Raw genomic sequence first — 22,243 nt, forward strand, 5'->3', positions numbered from 1 at the left:
GAGTCATGTGTTTAGGATTCTGAGATTTTACTTAAAATCTTCAATTATATTCCTACTCCTATAAGTGACCAACATGAAAATTAAAAGTAAATGTTCACTCAGAAATCAAATGGTCTGAGTGGGCCTTATTTGTTTAATCTAATTATGATGTCCAGCCCATTTAAACAAAACTCATGAAACAAATATATTATCGATTTTTACCTAGTGTGCATTTCCATTTTTAAGGTTTTATTTTCAAGTAAAATTGTGTTCTTTGATCAAGTCATAGAAATAAAATATATAAAGGAAAACAGACATGAGAGCAAATCTAAAGACAATTAATATGGAAAGGGAGATATTTCAAGCCATGTGTGCTTGAAAGTAGATTACTACTAGTCCCATAAACAACTCCCAGTGTGACGACCTGCCCTTAGTGAGTCCCTGGGTATTGGAAGAGGATGGGAAGTAGAGTCCACAGAACCATGAATCACACCTTGATTGCCTTGGTAGAAAGTCATGAACAATTACTATGAGAATTTTCTAGCTAGAAAATATAGAATGTACCCTAATCATTACCTTTTCCCCTCTTCTGTCATCCTACCAACAATTGGGAGAATTTCTATAAACCTTGGACACACAATGACCTCCTGGTTGATAATTGCCCCTACATTCTTGATGTGTTTTTGTCTTTGTCCTGTTTATGGCTTAATGACCATTCTCCATAAACTATATTTGAGACCTGGGGTCTCTTTTGTCCCTACGATAAGCTCAAAATTGGTTATTATTGAGCAGATTGAGAATTAAAGGATTAAATGATCTACTTGGGTTGGCTGACTTGAAAAATCCATGTATTTTCTTGATGTTTCTGACTGATTCTTTGGATTGGGAACTGGAAAATCACAGTTTGTTGATTTGTCAGGGGAGCAACAGACACATATGGGAGGGCAGTGTTGGTGATCTGTTTTCTAAAATAGAAAGCTAGCTGCCCTTTATACACAGCAACAAGCTCTAACTGTTGCAGATGGAGGAATCAATAATAGGAAGGGAAGCATGTAACAGACTCAAAACCTCAAACACACCCCATCAAGTTGATTCCAACTGACAGACAGCCCATACGACAAGACAGAACTGCTCCTGGGGGCTTCTGAGCCTGTCGCTCTACAGGAGTAGAAAGCCTGGCCTTTCTCCCCAAGAGTCACCAGGCTTTCTAAGTGGCAACCCCAACTCAAACCATTTTGCCACCAGGCCTTCAAGCTCACAACAAGAAAAGTGGAAGAAAAAAGAGTCCATTTTCAAAGTAGGTGTAGGCTGCCTTATCCGGTTCCCAGGGAACTGCTATCTGAAGTCTCTTCTTGGGAGTGGGTCTGTGGAAAGTTCTAGCACCTTAGATATGCTGGGTATGTTGCAGTGGGTTAGACATTGGGCTACTGACTGCAAGGATCACAGTTACAACTCACCAGCTGCTTACTGAAATAGAGATTGATGAGGATGTAGGATCCCTTTAGAAACCCACGGGGACAGTTTTGCTCTATTCTATGGGGTGGCTCTGAGTTGGAATTGACTTGTTGGCAGTGAGTTTGGTTTGCTTTAGGTATGAGTTACGATACCTGGATGGCAATGAGCTTGATGGGTGTGGGTGTAATAAGCCGTCTGAATTCTTTCTACTCAGGGGAATAGCCACAAGAAGATGTCTCTGAAGTAATTACTTGAGAAGCATTGTGGTATAAGAACATTTAATACTGTACATATTAATTCATATAGCAACTAAAAGACATAGACACAAAATGTGCCCTGTATTCTACATGTTCACAAATCATGTGTATTTGAAAAATTATAGAATATTTATTAGCATTAAATTGATTTTTGAAATACTTTTCTTGGAATAACCAGACTGTTTTTCAAGCCCTCGAAGATAAATTCCAAGAAAAAGACAAGATTACTATTGCTGTAAACCGTTACAATTGCCAAAAGTCACAGGGGAACCTCTACCCTGCCCCTGCGGGGTCAATGCTAAGAGTTGGAATCCACTCATTGGCAGTGGGCTTTGTATATTTCTTTTTGAGTGAGAGGACCAATTCACAAGTTAAAAAAATCAGCCTTGTTTCTCCAGATTTAACATTTTGAGCATAATTAACACATAAACTGATGTGATATTCAGAAACCTTTTAGGCCATCTCCCCACTACACAAGGCACAATCCTCCGTAAACAGGAGAGGCCAGCCACTGTTGAACCTTAGAATGCAAGCAGTAGGTGCTGCTGTAAGCCAGCCCTCATTCTGCAATCTGGCTCTTTGGTCAAGGCTTTGACTGGTCTAGCACAGTCTGTCTTTGGCTGTAGGATCCTCTCTCTTTAGGCTTCATTTTCTTTATGCAGAAAATAAAAATAATAATCCTCCCTGGGGAAAGTCACTGTGTCTGGTTCATCATAAGAATCCAGTGAATGACACCAATCATGAACGCTATTAGAACACATAGAACTTCTAGAACTTCTAATCTAATAACTCATAGACAGAAGATGATCTGGAAACTCCTGACCTTCCTTTGTGTAAGTCAGTCAGAAATTGAGGTGTGTGTGTGTGTGTGTGTGTGTGTGTGTGTGATCCATGCATGCTCTTGTTCAAAAGAAGACTGATGACCTAAAACTCTAGGAGAACATCGTGAGTGGGCTGTAGGGAAGCCCCCCAGTTTCATGCTTACATTCTAAGAATGACCCCAGAAGAAATAACCCAGGGAGCAAGGTCTTCTTGCTCTGAAGCTGAAGTATGTTTAACACCTGAGGGTTCTCTAGGATCTTGTGCCCACTTCGCAGCGTCTCCTTTTAACTCTTCTGGGGCAGGTATTCCGCTCAGTCAGCTCCTTTTTCATCACTAAGAAAAAGGACACTGATAACATAAAGTTGCTGAATGTGAAGTTACGATTATAATTGAGAAGGGAGGAAATTACCTACTCTCTTCAGAACCAGGCTTCAAAGAACAATTATGTCCTAATTCAGAGCAGTTCTCTTCTGTGATCAAGCTGCGTATAACTCAGAGAATAGTCTGCAGAATAGATGAACTGAGGGTCTATGAGGGAAGCTTGCAATTTTGTCACCATGTGTTTAATTAACCCTAAATAAGAACATGAAGGAATCACAATGGAAAGAGCAATTGGAAACACGGCTAGGGACACTAGAGAGAGAATATGGTACTGCCTAGGAGCTCTTTTGAGTCAATGAGAGCTGAGTCCATGCCCTGGCTGGGTTATTAGTAGGAGCCAATTGGCAAGTGACTATGGCTTGACACATACATAATCATGTTGGGAAAAGAATACGTCTGGGGCTGTCATTCAAATTCGAATGTTCATGCATAGAAAGTAGCTAGACTTTTATAAAAATGCAGCGAGTGGACATTTATACTATTTAAGAGTAAAATTTGAGAATAAAATTGTTTTCCATTCCAAAAATCTCTTACTTATTCATGGATTCTGATGCCATCCACTTTTACTTATTTAAATGAGAACATATAGATATGGAAGTGAAATTACATGTACATACATGCACATACATGTTTTAATATAATGCGCTCCAGCAAAGTTAGGTGTCTACATTTTTCTGTATCTTTTTGGAGTAGTTCCCAAGGATTCTAATAGACAGGTGAAAAAAGAGATAAAGAATTTAATATGCATATTCACTACATGTCAATCCATTGACCATTATGCTAGGATCTTCTGTTCCCATGTGGATGCACGAAATCCAAGTCCATAGGCCAGATGCTTACGGAAGCTGTACTTTTGATTAATAATCCAGGTGACTGCTATCACCAGAAAATTTGGGGAACATCTTCACAAAATAAAGATTACTATTTGGAGTATTTTAAGTATTTTTACTTAGCTATTGTTTCACTACAAGTAGAATGATCTGGCTACAGATTCTCTATCACTAAATGACAAATATAAAGTTCTACATGTTTAAGAAAAGTGGAAATATGACATTAAAACACCTACCAGCCCTCACAAAAAACAAAAATAATATAAAAACAGTAAAAAGAAATAATGTATTAATCTGAAATGGACTTTTATAGTTTCAGGAGACTAGAGTACAAAACATCTGTTTATAAAAAGATCTTTTTTAAAAGAAGAGATTAAGTAAATTATTATTCATCACTAAGAATGGAGTCATGGAAAGAACAAAGCCTATGGAAGTAGAAAGAGAATTAAAGTATAAATGTTCCCATATCCTAGCTGTGGCCTTTGCTAAATCATTTAACATTCTGTGCTTTGGTGCTTTATCTAAATAACACTAGGAATGTTAAATGAACATCTCCAGGGTTTATATGAAATACTGCCTTTGCTGAGATTTTTTAAAAAAGTGTCTACCTGAACAAGGAGTATCACTACTTACTACTCACTGCCAGCAAGTTGAGTCGAACTCATAGCAAACCATGAAGGTTCTGTGGTTATCCATCAAGCCTAAAAGAAAGATATTTTACAGCGCTGATGTCATTTCACTTGAGATCTAAGCCCTGGTGGCGTAGGGGTTTCTAAGTTGGAATGCTAAATGGAAGGTCAACCATTCTAAACCACCAGGTGCACCAAGGGAGAAAAATAAAGCTTTCTAATTCTATAAAGATTTACACTCTGGGAAAGCCACAGGGGTTCTTCTATTCTGTCCTATAGGATTGCTAAATGAGTCCACTTGATGGCAGTAAGTTTTATTATAATTTTAATGGGAGTATAGTGTTAAAAATAATGAAAGTTTAGCATATGATTATAGAGTTAGTAGAAGTTAGTAGATGCATCTTTGCCAAGTCTAAGCCATGGGGATTCTATGGTTATCTTTCAAGCCTGAGAGAAAGGTTTTATGGAAATAATGCTAAGTCACTGGAGGTATTATCATGGCCTCTAGGTGAGATGTTAAACTAGAATGTCTCCTTTGTATTATCAGCTGCTTAGAAAGACTTTAAGATCTACAAATTCTCTTCAACAGAGGAAAATGGAGGAGGGCAGCATGCGAATGTTCCGGCATCTCTCTCCTATATGCCTGCAATAAAGATCTCATGCGCACAGCTATTTCTGATCATTTGCACTGGTGGAGATAATAGCAACCTCATAGACCTTGACAATCATCTACAAAATCAGTTCTTTACAAGTGGTTTGAGAATGTCTTGATTGTGAGGAGTATAATAGGCAAATTTAATTCAGATACATTCTTAAAAATGGGACTTGGAACCAAAATGGCAATAATTATAATATTGTGTATAAAGAGTACAACTTTGTAAGGAAATAATACTTATTTGGAGATATGATGTGACCTGAAATCATGTTACTCCCCGTATGACTAGAATGAAGAAAATTGCTTAGCTAAACATCTTAGAAATAATCTAAGGACATGGAAAATCTACTGCAAAATTGTGTGTGATATCTGACAAAGAGCAAGCACATTTGGCAGTGTTAGGCTTTGTTTCAAATTCTAGCTGTCAGTATACTAGACAAATAATTTAAATGCTCTGGATTTTAGTTTTATTATGACTTTTAAAAATAATACATATAACTGTCCCATGGATGAAATAAGGTATGTGTAAAATGTTAAAGTGTTACACCACCAATTGAAGTCATAATAATGGTGAAGTAATTAGTTTATTGTGCCAACCTGGCTGATAAACACGTGTGGGGTTACTTGAATGGTGGAGGGATAAATGGCTCTGTGAGCCTTGCCTTTCTAGTTTTTCGCTCTTACTCTCTGATGGTCGGAAAAGAGTGCAGCTGCCTTAGCCAGTCCCCTGTTTCAGCTGGCAAGGCTCACTTCCTGCAAGACATCACAAGGCTCACTTCCTGCAAGACATCCCTGAGAAGCCACATGGACCTACCCTGATGCAGCCCTGGGTGCTGGAGCAGCCATGTGGAGACCCCTGCCAGCGCTGAGATAACACAAATGGTTATTAATTAATAGAGTATGGCTCCATTGATGGTGATTAGGATCCTTAGGTGACGTTTTGCTCTAAGCAGTTTATACAAAATCTCTATAAATCTTATAAATGAGGAGTATGTCTTTGTAAAATTATTAGACATCTCTAGTATATTCATATTTTTCTTCTTTTAACCAATTGAAACCAAACATAGCATAGTGCTTATGATTCAAAGACACTTTTTATAACCTCCATCAATTTGAACCCTTACAACTTCAAAAGTGTGAAAGACAGAATTTTACATCACAAAGCACACTAGTTTTAGAGCTCAGATTGTACTCATTTTGTACTTAAATTCTGGCTATACCACTTAGCCAGGCTTGGTAACCAGACTACTTTAAATATATTTCCCCATCTGCAAAATGCAAAGTGTTATAAGCATTAAGTAGAAGGATATAAGCAGAATATATAGTCACTGCTCCTTGAATTGTATTAATTTATAAGAATCTGTTTATTGAAGATTTCTGTCTTTCTGAATATGCTATGCTATCCTCTTGAGCAATGTTGGCCATGTTATCCAGATAAATAAATAATATATCATTTTTCATAGTATGGTGGCTTACAGGTTGCTATGATCTGGAAGCTAAGCCACCAGTGGTTCAAATATTAGTGGACTCAGCCATAGTGGATAGAGTTCAGTCATTTTCAGAGCTTGGCAGTTTAGGAAGAAAATCCTGGTGATAGACTACTGAAAATTAGCAGATGGAAATCTTGTGGATCAAAATAGTATATTGTCCTACATGGTACTAGAAGTCAAGCCCCACATGTTAGTAGGAGCATAAAGAGTGGCCACACTAATGGACTTGAGTATATCAGTGATCATACAAATGACACAGGATGAGGCTCAGTCTTGTTTGTTTGTTTGTTTGTTTGTTTGTTTGTTTTTCCCGTTGCTCATTGATCACCATGAGAAGGACTTCACTTAATGAACATCAGCCACTTCAACCAGATAAATAATCTCAGTACACTAGTACAAGTCCACTATTAATGCTCAGACATGAAGCTTATTTGATTCTTCAAATTTTCCTCAAATCTAGCAGTGGGTGGTTGGTGGTATGCCACTGAACTCAAGCTTCCAAACACAAACAATCACCTTTGCGAAGCAGAAGCTACAACTTCCAAATCTCCAAGTATATGTGATGTCTTAGGCAATTCCTAGATACCATACTTTGCTAACCAAGTAATAATGTCTTTGTCCCATCATGGTGTTTTGGCCTGGAACTCCAGACAACGATCTTCAGAGGCTTGCCCTATAAAGTAGAAGGACCACAAGAGTTGGGGTGCTTACCCAAGAATGTCAACTACTTATGATTCTTGTAATTTCATCTGGGCCATGTGCTTATTTGTGAGGAGATAGGGAAGCACAAACTTCATTTAATTTACCCCTGATTCATACGATTCTTTCAGGACATTTCTTTCATTGTAGTATTGAAGCATTTCCCCCTAAACTCCTTGTACCCCTGCCACCATCTACCCCACTTTATATAGTATAAAAAACATTTTAGGAAGGCATATTTTCATATTAATATCTCAGCACCCTGCATTTCTCCTATGCTGTCCCCTCCTCACCTTCTATATGATTAAGGCAATCACTTAGGGAGAGTGGCCGGGCAAGTCAACCATTCCCCCAGGTCCCGGCTTTTCCTGTAGTTTCCTTAGGTTATCAGCCATTTCAGAAAAGATGATCACCAAGGATACATAGTACCATTAATTTAATTTATTTAACAAATACTTCCTTACTACATATACTTTCTACCTGGTGGAATTCCAAGGAAACAGAGCCCTGAGCATACAATGGTTATGATTTAGTTAGGTTACCATCCTCCAGCTTGGCAGTTCAAGTCCACCAGCCACTCTTTAGGAGAAATTCAAGGATTTCTACACCCATAAGGAGTTGCAGATTCAGAAACTCACCGAGGCAGTTCCACCCTGTCCTATAGAGTCACTATGAGTTGGCATTTACTCAATGGCAGTGAGTTTTAGAGTTGAGTTATGGGTGCTACATATAACCCAGAATCAAGACTACACCCCAATGCTAATAATATATTTCTATTCCTCACCTCATATTTATTGCCCTTCATAGAACATTGAGTCTCACCATGTAGCCTTCCATCTATGTCAGGATGATACAGCTCTAGCAATTTTAGGGTGTTGTTTTAGAAGGACTTTCCCCCCCCAGTTCCTCTAACGTGACCCAGTACTGTACTTATGTTCATGGCTTTCCAGTCAAGTGTGAAGCACTCTGATAGCATGTCAACAAAATGTCAAATACTAGGAGAGAAGCTCCATGGGTGCTATTGTGATTGATTGTTTACTTGAATCTTTCTGCTAACAGCTGCTCCCAGGGTGTTGCATCAAGGAAGATGGACGGACGCTGTACAGGAAGCATTTTGAATGTGGCAAAAGCACTCTTGTATAACTTCATTTTACAGAAAGCAGCAAAGAGGGGGATGTGGAGTATGAACGGATATTCTGGATATAACACTAAAAGGAAGAATGTCTAGAAAATGCCTTTGGCTTTCAGGAAAGCCCTGCATATTGTGCTAAGATCAGCCCACATCCTTGAGGTTTGAGGGACACTGAATTGAGAGTTTGGTCTGTTTCTTGGTGAGCCCAAGTTGCTTCTTCTAAAAATCTGCATTTTCAAAGATGAGGGAATGAACCATAAAATCAGATTCTACTTTAATAACTGCTATTCAGTAGAAGAAACACCATCACCTACTACATCTACTATTAGATCCAACTCATATATTTAGAGATGTCAGATGCTACATTACTCGAGTGAATAAGCCAGACTCCCAAGCCCAAGGAGCTTACTCTATGGATAATTCGAGTACGGTGTGGTCAGTGTACTGAATCAGTACTGAAATCTTTAGTGGACATGTTTCTTTGTTTGCTTGGTTTGTTTCTTGGAAGAATCTGATTTATAACATTCATTTGAACAAAACAAAACATTGAGGCCATAAATGTTTTTAAAAGTATTCTTTAAAAGTAATGAAAATATAATAGTCCTAATAGGGCTGAGTCAGGTGGAAGCCCTCACAGAGCTGGTTAACCTTGAATTTGTTGAGCATAGTTTTGAAAGTGCTTGGTCCACCCAAACTGTCCCTGCCATCAAACATCTCTGAAGACTATTCAGGTTTCTTCACTGTCTGAGAATTGGAAACAAGATTTCAATTAAGAAATCCCACATCCAAAAACCTCGGGGTGATTTGTCTCTCTTTTAAAAAACAGCTTGTTAAATTTTCTACTTAAATGTAGCAAAACTTATACAAAAGCACTCTTTGGAATAAAAAGAAATTAATCCTAGGATGTATTTGCTTTTAACAGAAGAAAAAAGCAAATGACAGGGGAAATAGGTTTTAGAGATTTCTCAAGCAAAGCTTCTCTATTTATAGCCAGAGCCCAGCACCCACTGCAGATTACAATCATTTTGCCAGTTGGCTGAATAACAGCTATGGAGCCACTACTGGGCATGAAAGGGCTGCGTTAGATACCCTGAGGAACACAAAGAAAAATGTCAACAGGATCCCTGCCCTTGAGGAGCTTAAAATTTAACAGGAAAGAAGGACAGGCACAAGTCAGGAGTCGGGGGTCAGAGGCACATAAGAAAATAACCAGCGCTTCAGAGTTGGGTAAAAAAGGCTTCTGGTGATCTGAAGAAGGTCACATTATCATGGCTTAATCTGGTCAAAGAACATTTAGAAACATGACATCTTTCAGTGATACTAAAAATAAATAAATCCTTACATATCTTTAGATGTCTTCATTAAAAGTTTTAAAACCAAACAGTCAACTCTTTGGATAATCTAGGTTGAAATATAGAAAATTCCAACTGGTCTTTAATATACCTCACATACTCGTGTATAAGCCGAGTTTTCTCAGCACATTTTTAATGCAATTTTTATGGTAAAATTAGGTGCCTCGGCTGATAGTTGGGTCAGCTTATACTCGAGTTTAAACAGTATATTTATTTCTCTTTAAATTGTCACATATCCACCTATAAGCCATGTAGTATGAAACATTATGATTTTGGTGTCATTGGGATCTTATCAAACAGCACAATGAGAAAGAAAGAGAAGACACTATATTTTGACAATTGAGAGAACTGCACTCTAATTTTAATTTTCTCCTGTTTCTAACTTTTAGAAAGAATTATATTTTGATATGAAGATTAATGACACTCAATGTGTCCAGTGCTTCTGGTGGTGGTGGTGGTGTGTGCGTGTATGTGTGCATGTGTATGTGTTCCTGGGGGTAGGTGAGGGGAGGGAGTGGATCAAGGGGAGTTGATATCAGAGTTCAAGAAGAAAGGAAATGTTTTGAAACGGATGGCGGCAGCAATTGTACAATTATGGCTGACTTAATTGAATTATAGATTGTTATAATAATGGTAAGAGCTCCCAGTAAAATGCTTTAAAAGAAAGAAAGAAGAGGTAGCAACAGAACCTGTAGGAGATTCCTGTCTGAAGGGCAAACAGAAGCATCAGAGGCCACGCTCTGTTGGTCCGATGAAACAGAGCAGAGGGGCTGCACTGAAACCTTGAAGTACAGCAGCAGAACAGACCCAGAGGCCGAGGGTCCAGGAGGCTGAGAAGTCAAGGACCAGAGAAGCAGGCCTGCCCTTGCCTGTCCCAACCACGGTTGCAGCCAGTGTGCCAATCCAGCTCGTTGCCGGTCTTTCTCTTGTGTGTGGACCTTCTACTTTACATGCACGATGTCCTTCTTTTTCAAGAACATTTTCTTTAATAATAATCCACATTTCTTGTTCTGTTCTTCGGCTGTCGTCTGTTTTTTCATGCATTCTTTTTGTCCCTATGCATAGTGGGTCTTCCTTTCCAATTGCCAACATTGTTCTCTCTACCGTGCTTTACTTCTCCAAAAAGACATTTGTATGGATCAAACTATATACCTCAAAAAGATGTTTAGCAATCTTTGGGTTTGCAAGTACAATTCCATTCACAAATGCAATGTTTTTGTTAAGTTAATGAGGCATATCCATTTAGGGTGTATCTTGTATCAATGCTTACTAAATATTTTAAATAATAATAATACAAATAGAAGAGTAAGTGAAAAGAGATGTGGAAAGAAGGATACAAAACATCAAAGAAATGTCTCAGGATCCAGAAAACAAACTGAAGAGTCAAGGTTGCACCACAAAGATAGACAGCCTTCAGCTGGAGCCGAGGGCATGAATTTGGACTTGTAGAGTCCTACCTTTGTGGCTTTGTGGGTCAGCTTTGAGTTACAGCAGAACCCAGCACTACATGCTCATCTGTTCTAGAAGGAGCTTTGAGATGTGATGCAGTTGCGTTCCAAATCAATTTTTCCCATAAGAAATAACTGAAAACGATTAACCTGTTCTTGGCTACCATGTTTTTACACTAACTTTGCCTTTTTATACAAAACATTACACAGAAATTTCATAGTAAATAAGTTCAGAGTTAAATAATATCATTTAAATAAGAACAACAATATTATAAAAGTGTTTAACAACTATAGTATGGCCCATACCTTGAGATGGGTGAGGATCTGGATCTGTGGGCATGGATGTGGAGCGGAGGGAGGGACAGAGAGTCAGTGTTTGGAAGGAAAATCCCCTTCCATCAAATCAACCGGTAGCTGCTTCTCAGGAGTTTCTTCCCTTCTTTGCATTTTTCACTAGGACCAGGCTGGTTTTCCCTAAAGATAAATCTGTCTAAGGTGGTCAGCTATTGGTGTTTCCTTAACTATTTTCTAAAAGGGTTTACTAAATTACCATCAACAATACCAATAACATGGTTAACCAGTGTGTTATGATGATTCTTCTAAAAAAAAAACTCTTAGGACCCATGTTTTTAACGAAAAACAGTACAAAAACCACAAAAACTAAGAAAATAATAGCAAAACGCTTGAAACACAGCCGTAAATGGTATAAACAATGTATACTAACAACACCAACTCAGCGAGAGTGACCGAAACAAGAATGCTTTTCTCTGCAACAATCACATGCCTGTAGGATTCTCATGTTTTGTTTGAGCTCCGAGGCAACATTTTCTCGGCATTTCACGTGGAAATCAGATGGGGCCAGTACTGATGCGGTCGGTCGGGTACAGGGTCCTAGCATGTGGCCAGCAGCAGCTCCTCGGGACATAGAAGAGGCATCCACTCAGGTAAGATGTCCAGCCTCAGAAACCCACAGAGGCACCTCTACTCTGCCTCCAGGCAAGTCAGATTGGATTTGCTGTCCATGGCTGTGGGTTCAGTGGCTTCTTTCTCTGTGGAAAGTGTGAAAAGGAACTGTGCTGGTGTCACTGTTAAAAGTGATCCATCACTAACCAAAGGCAGGCCACCGGAAACCACCAGCAGCTCCACAGAAGAAAGGTGGGGCATCTACTTCAATAATGCTATTGAGCCCAGGATCCATTCGACAGGGTCACTTTATGTTGGAATTGACTCCGTGGAAGTGAGTTTGGGATGGGTTTACTCTGAGAAAACAAAGTTCTGCGGGTTAGAGCCACCTCCTTGTGGTCTTTCCGTTATGGCAGCCCTAGATAACTGACAGATGACCCTATTAGACACAAAACCCCCAAAATTGTTGTTGTTAATATTTTTCCTTTACATTAAAACATTCTAGTTGTTGTTGATGCCTTTCTGTTGTTCATCTTGACATTAAACAGTTTCCAAATTGAATGGAACTTTTATGGCAAAGCTTGGTCCGTAGAGGATTTCTAACTTCACAGTGAGATTTCTTCTGTTGTTGTGTACAGTGTTAAACAGCTGGCTACAATTCTGCAATGTCTAGACTCCACTTTCCTGCCCCTCTTTTGCAGAGATACCATCCTCCTTTGACCCCTGTGTTCTGGCTCTGGTCTACACGCAGGAGATCCCACAGCGTGAGGCACCATGGGAAATGGACGCTGTGACTGTTCCATTTTGAAATCTGATCATCTCAGCCCATTCACACAGTTTCTTATGTGTCATTTATTTGTGATTTGAATGCTTTTTCTGGGTTTTTTAAAAAGTATTTTTACCTAATACATTCTCAAATTATTTTGCTGTTGCTTCCAGAAAATACCTTCAGCTTTTTCTTGGTTTTGTTACTAAGGCTTGATTTTTTTTTCTTGGGTTTTCCCCACTTATTGGTGCATAGATGCTGGTGTCATGTATGGCTTCTGGTATATTAAAGATTCCTGTTTCTTTTTTAAATAAAAAAAATTTTTTAAATAAAATCTGCAGTTGATTGTAAATGTTTTCCATGATTTGTGTGTGTCTCTGCTCCTATGTAACTGTCCTTTTATATTTACATGAAAATTTGGAATGATAGAAAAGCATGCTTGCATCTTTCTAGAATTCCATTTTGTGACTCAGCACACTGTAGAGACTGGTTAAGCAGAGACATTTCTGTGAAACATAAATCTTTATCAGTATTAAAATTGCATTATGTGTTCAAATAACACACATGTTGACATGTAGGATAAATTCTGCAAAAGTAGAACATAAATCATGCAAGAGAGGGTAGAACATCATTGTCACGTTGTAGCTTGATTTCAAAAGTAAAAATGATAAATGTTAAAGATAGCATAGTAGGACAGTCTTTTGTCCATTAGCTTTACCTTCTTTACTCAGTTTTGTATATTTTCAATGATCCCAATGGAATGGTAAAGGTAAAATGCATTGATATATATGTAGATAAGGATCATCTACCTATTAGTGTTCTAATTAGCCAACTGTTCAAGACCACCTTCTGTCAACCTGATCTTCTCATCAAGTCTAACAAGTCACCTACCTATTGGCCTCCCTTTAGCTGTCCCCTGCCATTTGCAAAGTAAAAGTCCTTCCTCTGCTCCTGTGCCCAGCGCACATCGGTCACGCGTACAGAAAGATCCAGCCTTTGAGAAACAAAACCAAAACTAGCTCACCAAAGAAACTAACCCCCTTTCAGCCAGCAGACTCTGACTCAAACCAGAACCAGAACAGACAATTTCATCTTTCACCCACTAAGCGCACTTGGGTTTGAACTGCCCAAGCTCTGATTAGCAGCTCCATGCCTTACCCACAATGCCGGCAGGGCTCTTTAGTTATGAGCATGGGTTTACCTAAAAGTCAGCATTTTAAATTAGAATCAATACAAAGGTTAAAAATCAATGAGAATTAACATAAAATGGAAATGTTGCATTTTGTGCCTGTGCTTGAGTGAGTAGAAATAATTTACATCAAAACAAAAGCTGCTAAAACCACCTTTAGCATTGCTTCATAGCTCCTAGCATGCTTCATTGATCCTAGCAGGACATTTTACTAGGTAATTTGGTGTTGTTGATCTGGGTTTCCCTTTAACATTTAAGGTTAAATTAGGATTCGGGTCCATCTTTTCCCCCTGTTTACGTTTTTACCTGTTGGTTAATTAATTGTTTGGTGAAAGCAGTTAAGGAGCTAGTGAAAAGTATGAGTTTCATATCTTAGAATCCCAGCAACGCCACTTCATAATGCTAAATCCCAAGGGCATTGATTTAATCTGGCTAATCTTTAGTTTATTCAACGGCAAAAAAGACAATAATAATAATAATACCTAGTATTCAAAAATTATGATGTTCAATATTATGATGCACTATTAAAGTGGCATATCCAACACACCGCAATTAGATAAAGTATCAACATCTTTTAAAAACTTTTTTATTAAAAGATCGTTTTATTGGGGACTCTTAACAACTCTTGTTACAGTCCATCCATTGCATCAGGCATGTTTGTACATATGTTGCCTTCATTCATTTCTAGACATTTACTTTCTATTGAGCCCTTGGTATCAGTTCCTCTTTTTTCCACCCCCACCCCACTTCGTACTCCCCTTGGTAGGTTATAATTTTTTGTTATTTTCATATCTTACACCAACTGCTGTCTCCCTTACCCTGTGTTTTCTGTTGTTCCTCTCCCTAGAGAGGGATGTATGGTTATGTGTCGATCATTGGAATTGGTTCCCCCTTTCTCCCTTCCTCTCCCCCTCCTTTATCCCTACCCTTCTGGTATCGCTATTCCCACTCTGTTCCTGGACTTCCCCCATGTGTCGTGAGCCCCTCTCTCTTTTCTATCCCTCATACATGTTCTGGTCTAGTCTGAACTGAGAAGCAGTACAAGGGTCATGATAGTGTGTGTGTGGCGGGGGCGGGGGCTGTGAGGAAGGATCCAGAGGAATATTGTGTGTTTTTTCTATTTATGCCTTACCTGCACCCTGTTTGACTCATCCCTTCCCTGTGGCCTCTCTGTGGGGGGGACTGTTCCATTGTCTACAGATGGGCTTTGGTTCTCTGTGTCTCACTATTATTATTACTTAGGTTTTGATTATTAGGATTCAGCACATATTTAGGTCTGTCTATGCGTATTTGAGAACCATGGAAGTTGTGCAAGTGCATCATAGCTCTTATTACTGTTGTTTCCCTTGTCTACATGCATGCAAGAATTACAGGAGCTAGTACAGGGAGTGTGTTTGCCTTATGCATTACAACTTCCTGACACCTAGCACAGTGTTTTGCAACTGCTCAATGAATATTCGTGGAGTGGATGGACAAGTGAATCAATAATGTACTTTACGAGGTTTCTGGATATGAATAAAAAGATGCCATGGGTAATAATATATAACCCTTGGTAAATTAATAACCCAGTTTATACATCTGAGTCTTTTCAGGTTGATTATTATGAGTAAGTAACCCAGGATTTGGTATCCTTGGAGTAAGTGAAAAAAACCACTACTTCATCCTGGCATATCCAGGCAAAGCCCCGATCTAGGTAAAGTACTCAAAGTCAAAGCCTCCAAAACACTGAATGAGCTATCACCTGGCTTCATTCCCTCTGACCCACTTTCTATTCACAGAATTCCTTTTGAAAATCAGTCTTCCCAGACAAGAAACTACAACAATCTGCTGAAGACCAGCTGCAAGGGTGTAACATCAGTGTCACTTTTGGCTACTTCTGAGCACACATGAATAAGCAGTAAAATGAGACACCAGCTTAGTGATTCTTCAGTCAATGAATGGGAAACCATGCTCAAGGCAGTTATTGATATTATTAAATGGCCCTTGAAAATTGCCCATTGGAGCTGAAATCGCACCCTATATCTTCTAGGCCTCGCGTGTCTTAAACTCTCTCATTTGGACTTCTGCACTGTATGTTCCCATCCATGTAAGTCAGAGGCTTTCCACACAGTGGCAACACACTGGATGTCCTATTAGATGATTCATCAACATCCAAATGAATTCAAAACAGCACCCCAGTGGAGTTCTGTGGTTCTGATAATTAAGTAGTTATGCTTAAGATGGCCCAACTCACAATCTGTATTGTGAACCCAGATCATCTTACTCTACCCAGCTCATGAGGGCATATCACTAAAATCCAATATAATGCCACGCTGCCTTGTGACAGAATTGGCTAAAAGGCACAAAAAGGAACAAAAATTAAGTAACTGTGGAATGATCTATCATTGTAGACATAAATAGACGGCAACAAAACTGTACTGGCTGGATTCAGAAGAGGATGTGGAACAAAGGATATCACTGTTGATGTCAGATGGATCTTGGACCAAGGCAGAGAATATCACAAAGATACGTACCAACATTTAAATGTGTGGACCATAATAGTGATTATTAACATCATGTTTTGATAAGGAGAAGGGCAGCAAAAAGAGGAAATCCCGCAGCAAGATAGATTGACACAAAGGCTGCACAACACACTGGAACAAGAGCAGGAGTAGAGAATAGGGTCAGACTCACTGTGTTTGCTTTTGTTGTGTTTAGGGCCAAAATGAGTTGGAACCTACTAAAGGCCTGGAAAGATAGCAACAACCATGAGCTGAAACTTAATATTTTCTTAATCAATACTTGGCTGAACCATTCCTTCCAACCCCATTACAGGAAATCTCTGTTTCCAAGCTTTCAGATCCATCAATTATTCACGAGTCGTGTTTGCACAATACTATTGATTGTTCAGTGCTTGCCCAAACACTAGGTTGATATTTCATTCTTAATGAGAACTTTTGGCAAGTGTTCAAAGCACCAAAATTAGCTTTTAGACATGAGAATACATCTCACAAAAATCAGTGTCATGGGAACAAATATAAAGAATTTCAGAAAAAGGGGTTGATGTTCATTCACATGTTTCTCAGTCATCAATGTCCTCTGGAACTCAGACTGCATGTGATGGAGTGTAGCACTGCTGATATTCACTTATTTTAAAGAAGTTCTGGTCAACCTTGAAATATATGATTTGATTAATATCTAGGTTTGTCTTTAAAGAAATATTTGATAATAAAACAACGGTATTTTCTGTACATCTAAGTGACATTAAAATTTTGATAGGTCAAAAGGAGTGTTATATATAGACAAAATGTCATTTAAATGTTACGTGTTAAACTACCCTATCACTTTGCATTGTGTGTGTATGTGTAAACAATCCTTTTAGGTTCTACATTTTTGTAAAGACAAGAATTAAAACATCCTAAATAGCTGAGATCAGGAGTTCTGTTTTAATTTTGAATATAGTACTTTCAAGAACAACTTTCTTTTCTCATAATACACATATTTACATCCTGCTGTGATAAGTTTAAAGAACTCTTCCAAAAACAATTATTCTGCACGGGGGAGAAGGTAGGCTCCTCCTGAAATTAAATGTGTGTTTTGCATTTTCTGGGAGTTGAATTTTGTTTTGCCAATGCTAAGATACACAGCCTAGAAGTCATATGCTTTGTTGTAGGGGAGAACATTTGGATCCTTTTACTTGTCTATTGCTATCTACATATATATCTATATTGTTAACTGTATAATACACAGACATATACGTCTACAGAGAGAGAAAGTGAGAGAGATCCATGTATAATAAATATCAATGTGATTGACATTATCATTTATATATGAAATCATTGCTGTATTAGCTGTTATTGAAAAGCCAATCAGGCGATCTAAAGGAGAGACATTAAACCATCCTGGCTCTAGAGGTCACTAAAAACAGATTAGAGACAGAATGGCTGATTCCTCTAAAATCTACAAGAGAGGGAGCAAAATCAACCTACAATATCAAGCAAACCAGATCCGTTGCTATTGAATGCGGCCTGGCAATGTAGCAATGTAGGAGAGGGTAGCAGTGTCCGGGAGGCTTCTCAAGGCCGGAGCACAGAAGCAGACTGCTATTGTCTTCAGCAGACCAGTGATTGGTTGAAAGAGCTGACCCTTTGGTTACTGACTGCCATCGAGTCAATGCAGACTCACTTTATATACCGCACACCCTATGTAGCAGTAAGGGTCCAATAAAAAGCTCTGTTCAGAATATCCAAACTACATCACAGACCTATGTGAAATTTACCACTAGGAGAGGAAATAACTCAACAAAAATGTGGATTTTCAATGAATAAGAAACATTAATAGTTCCCTGACTTAGAATACCTACGCATATTCCTTTGAATTAATGCCATAGTGCCTTGAAGTTCATTGTTTATGTATTCTATGTTTCAGAGACCACATGAGAACAAAATTTCAAAGCAATCATTTGTGAAGGCATTTTTAGTATGACTGTGGATGCGCATACTCCACAGAGAAGAGAGAAACGGCGGAGCTAAACACAATTGAGAGAGAGGAGAGTCAAGCCAAGTAAGATACTGTCAGATGTCGGTGCTCCCATAAAGTGGCCAGAATTGACAGGCAGACTGGCAAGCTGTTTCTAGAAGACAGGACCTCTGCTTGGTACCCACTGACTGTTGATCCCGACTCTGGATTCTCTGCTTTGTAACATGGGAGACTTCCTGAGGGTGTGTGTCCTTTCCTAATGGCTGCCACTGCTTCCTAGCACTACCTACCTGTGCCACGACTTGGTTTTTAGCAAGCAGCTTTGGCTTGCTCCTTTCAATCTTTGTGAACCTCAGCTATCTGGACTAAATTTTCCAGTCCAAGGACAGTGGAATCATTCTGAACTTTAGAATCCATGGACTCTCTCGTCGTTTCCTAAAAGGCATGCTGACATCTTTTAATACCAACATGGTTTGGAAGTTGAGAGATGTAGATGTTATTGGCTTATGGTCTCTGAGTGTCTGTAGGCCTCTTATGCTGTGTACATGAAATGGGATCCCTGGATTATGTGGCCTCAAATGCTAGTAGTTTTGTGCCTAATGCATCAACATTAGCTATACCCAAGAAGAAAAAATGACAAAAATGAGCTTTTTAAAGAAATGTTTAAGTAGCCATTTTGAGGACTTTTCAAGACTGAAGAGAATGACAGTTCTCAAATTATTATTCATGAAAGGATGCTAGAAGTTGAGAAATTTTATAATATGTTTAATATCTTATGTATTGGGGGGGGGGAACAAACTTTGTTACCTTATTCCTTGCTTGGAAAACTTGATTGGTTACAGCATTAGGCCGTGATAGTGATATCTATAATAAGCAAAAGGGAAAAAATGGTTAAAATACTGTAGAACTCTCATTTTGTTTCAAAATACCAAGATAGTAGAGTGCAGGTATGTCAAAAGCACCTGGCTGATGGTAAACATTTAGAATAGGTATGTAGGGGCCACCAAATTTTAAAAATTGGTTTGTTCTTGCATATTTGGTAATACTATTTAATCCTTGATTTTCTTATTAGAGGCATTAATGTGACGATGGTTTGAATATTATGAATAGTCAATGGAACACTCATTACAGGTCAGAATCCATGATGGTATAGAAAGTTACTTTGAGCAGTTACCCCCAAGGTCAGCAGTTCAAATGAACCTGCTTGCTCCATAGGAGAAAGGCAGGCTCTCTGTTCTCATGAAGATTTACAGTCTCAGAAATTCTAGGGAACAATTCTACTCGGCCCCATATGGTGGTAAAGAGTAGGAATCAAGTCAATAAGAGTGGATTTTATAAATTGTATGCCAAAATATAACCAATTAAGGAACCCTAACACATAGAGATGAAATGAACTTAATGAACTCTTAAAGTAAGAGAATATATAAATGCTTAAAGGATCCATAAGGGGCCCCTGGTGGATACAGGGTCATGCACCGCATTTTAAACATAAGGTAGGCAGTGCCTATCCATTTGTCACCAATTGCACCTTGGGAGAAAGATGAGGCTTTCTGTTCCCGTTAAGCTTTTAGAACCTCTGAAAGGCTAAGAGCCATTCTAGCCTGTTCATTGTATCATTATGAGTCAGATGTGACCAATGGTAGTGAGTTTCAGAGTTAGAGAAAGCCCCCCTAGTAGTATTATGGGGTAAATACCCAGTTGCCAACCTTCTGGTTCAAACCCATAAGTTTCTGTGTAGGAGAAAGCACAGGCTGTTTACTCTTGCAAATAGTCACAGATATGGAAATGTCGTATGTGATTCCTATGAATGGCAAGGTTCCCTGGTGACACAGTGAGATGATGTGAGCGCTAGTGGTGAATTACATGCTGGGCTGCCAATCACGCAAGGTACATTTCAAAATCATGAGTCACTTCTCAAGAGAAAGTACTCTCATCGAGGTAAAGAATTTTCTAGCAACTTTTCCTATAGAAGTTACTCAATAAACATATTAATACATATGTGTGTGTGTGTGTGTGTGTAAAATATATAACAATTGGGAATGAGTTAAAGACAGTCATTGATGAAGGCTCAAGGTCTCATGAGGGACGGGGGAGCGGGGAGGGAGGGGGAAAATGAGGACCTAATGTCGGGGGTTTAAGTGGAGAGAAAATGTTTTGAGAAACGATGTACAAATGCGCTTTACACAATTGATGTGTGTATGGATTGGGATAACAGTTGTATGAGCCCCTAATAAAATGTTAAAAAAAAAAAAGAGGGGTTGGAGGCACGGATAATTTAAGACATCTTTCCAATAATGAAAGTGGCATGCATGGCTAAAAATCAGTCACTTGGTGAACCTGAAGGACAGGTAAGATCCTGTTGCAATAATCCTCACTTATCACTCTCTACTCACAAGAACTAATGTGTCTACTCTAGTTTGTAAGCTGTTGACAGAACAGGAGATTTGGTGATGATTAAAAAAAAAAAAACATGATGGAGATGAATTAAAACTAGGCATGGAGAAAAACCCTAAACAAAATCAATAGTTTTCTTTAGTTCCAGACTGTGTGCCAGTGATCTAAATTTTTCCCAAAAGCTCTTGAGAAAGATCTATTTTGACTTTACTCCATCAATATTGGGAAATCACAGGAAACAGGCTGTCCTCCTTTTTAAGAAGCGCCTACAGACACATGAGCAATATGATCTCACGCAAAGAATTCTGTTTGTGTGTTTGATATAAACCTGAGAAAAGGGAAATCTCATGGGTTGGGGTAAGGTTTGGTGTGTGTGTGTGTGTGTGTGTGTGTGTGTGTGTGTGTGTGTGTGTGTGTGAAAGTTAGGATCCATTTTGGTTTGAGTTAGGGAAATCGCATGGGTTGGGGTAGGGTTTGGTCTGTGTGTGTGTGTGCGTGCAAATTTAGGATCCAGTTTGGTTTGAGTTATTGCATTAAGTCCTATCCATAACTGTGCCTGCTCTGATAAGCTGCCAAAACAGTGACTTCGACATATAGGCTAGTTCATAAATTCAAGGTATTGAATCCATTTTTATTTTATTATAAAGTCCCGATTTATCTCTTTCTGACAGCACATCCCACAGTTCCTTCTGTCTTCTTGCTCCATTAGAAAGCAATCCTGAATGTCAAGTTCTGATGGGCACCAGGAGCACCCTCCTCTCTAGTTCATAGTCCATGTGGTTTTTCTGATATGATTGATTGTGGCATAGAGGTATCCACCGTATAAAGACTAATTGCTTCAGCAATTACTCATTGCTGAACGGTTGACTGTGACTCCACAATCTTGACTCCTACTCAAGTATGCAGTTCCTGTACCAGATTAATTAATTTCCCTCTCTCTTTTAAAGTAGTATATGGCCATTTTATTTTTATCTTTTACATTTAGGGAAAATGTTTCCTTTTGCCACAGTCATTCAGAGTTGGGCACGGCCTTGACACGTCCTAAGAACAGGATGGAGTAAAAAGTCCTATGAAAATCCTCTCATCAGCAACTCAGAATAAAGCTTCTGCTCTGAGGGTGAGGACAGACATCAAGGTGGGCAAGGACACCGGGGAGAGCTGCGTCCTTTCCCCTTTCGTGTAGCCACCACCAGGGCACTCTGAATGAGTCCACAGTGTACGGTTATTTTCCAAATTTAATTCTCTAAAAACTGCCATGAATTAGATCCCATGAAACACAAGAAGCTAAGGGAAACCTGGAAACTGTATACAGATTATTTTCAGCTCATTTAGAAAGGCCAGAACACGGAACACAGGACAATCTTACTTTTGCAAAGTGGAATGTCATCTTTTACCTAAGACTGT

General features: G+C 38.9%; 1 long non-coding RNA gene across 1 annotated transcript in view; it reads right to left on the minus strand.

Annotated features, from left to right (window-relative positions):
* Positions 1-19,322, minus strand: part of LOC123521569 — a 258,583-nt gene extending 239,261 nt beyond the window's left edge. Inside the window, exon 1 of the long non-coding RNA XR_006679990.1 lies at positions 19,253-19,322. This is a non-coding gene — a long non-coding RNA (uncharacterized LOC123521569). The remainder of the gene's footprint in view (positions 1-19,252) is intronic.
* Between the last annotated feature and the right edge of the window lie 2,921 nt (positions 19,323-22,243).

Source organism: Echinops telfairi, unplaced genomic scaffold (genome assembly GCF_000313985.2).
Source record: "Echinops telfairi isolate 266 unplaced genomic scaffold, ASM31398v2 ScPeMD7_25;HRSCAF=90, whole genome shotgun sequence".
NCBI lineage: Eukaryota > Metazoa > Chordata > Mammalia > Afrosoricida > Tenrecidae > Echinops > Echinops telfairi.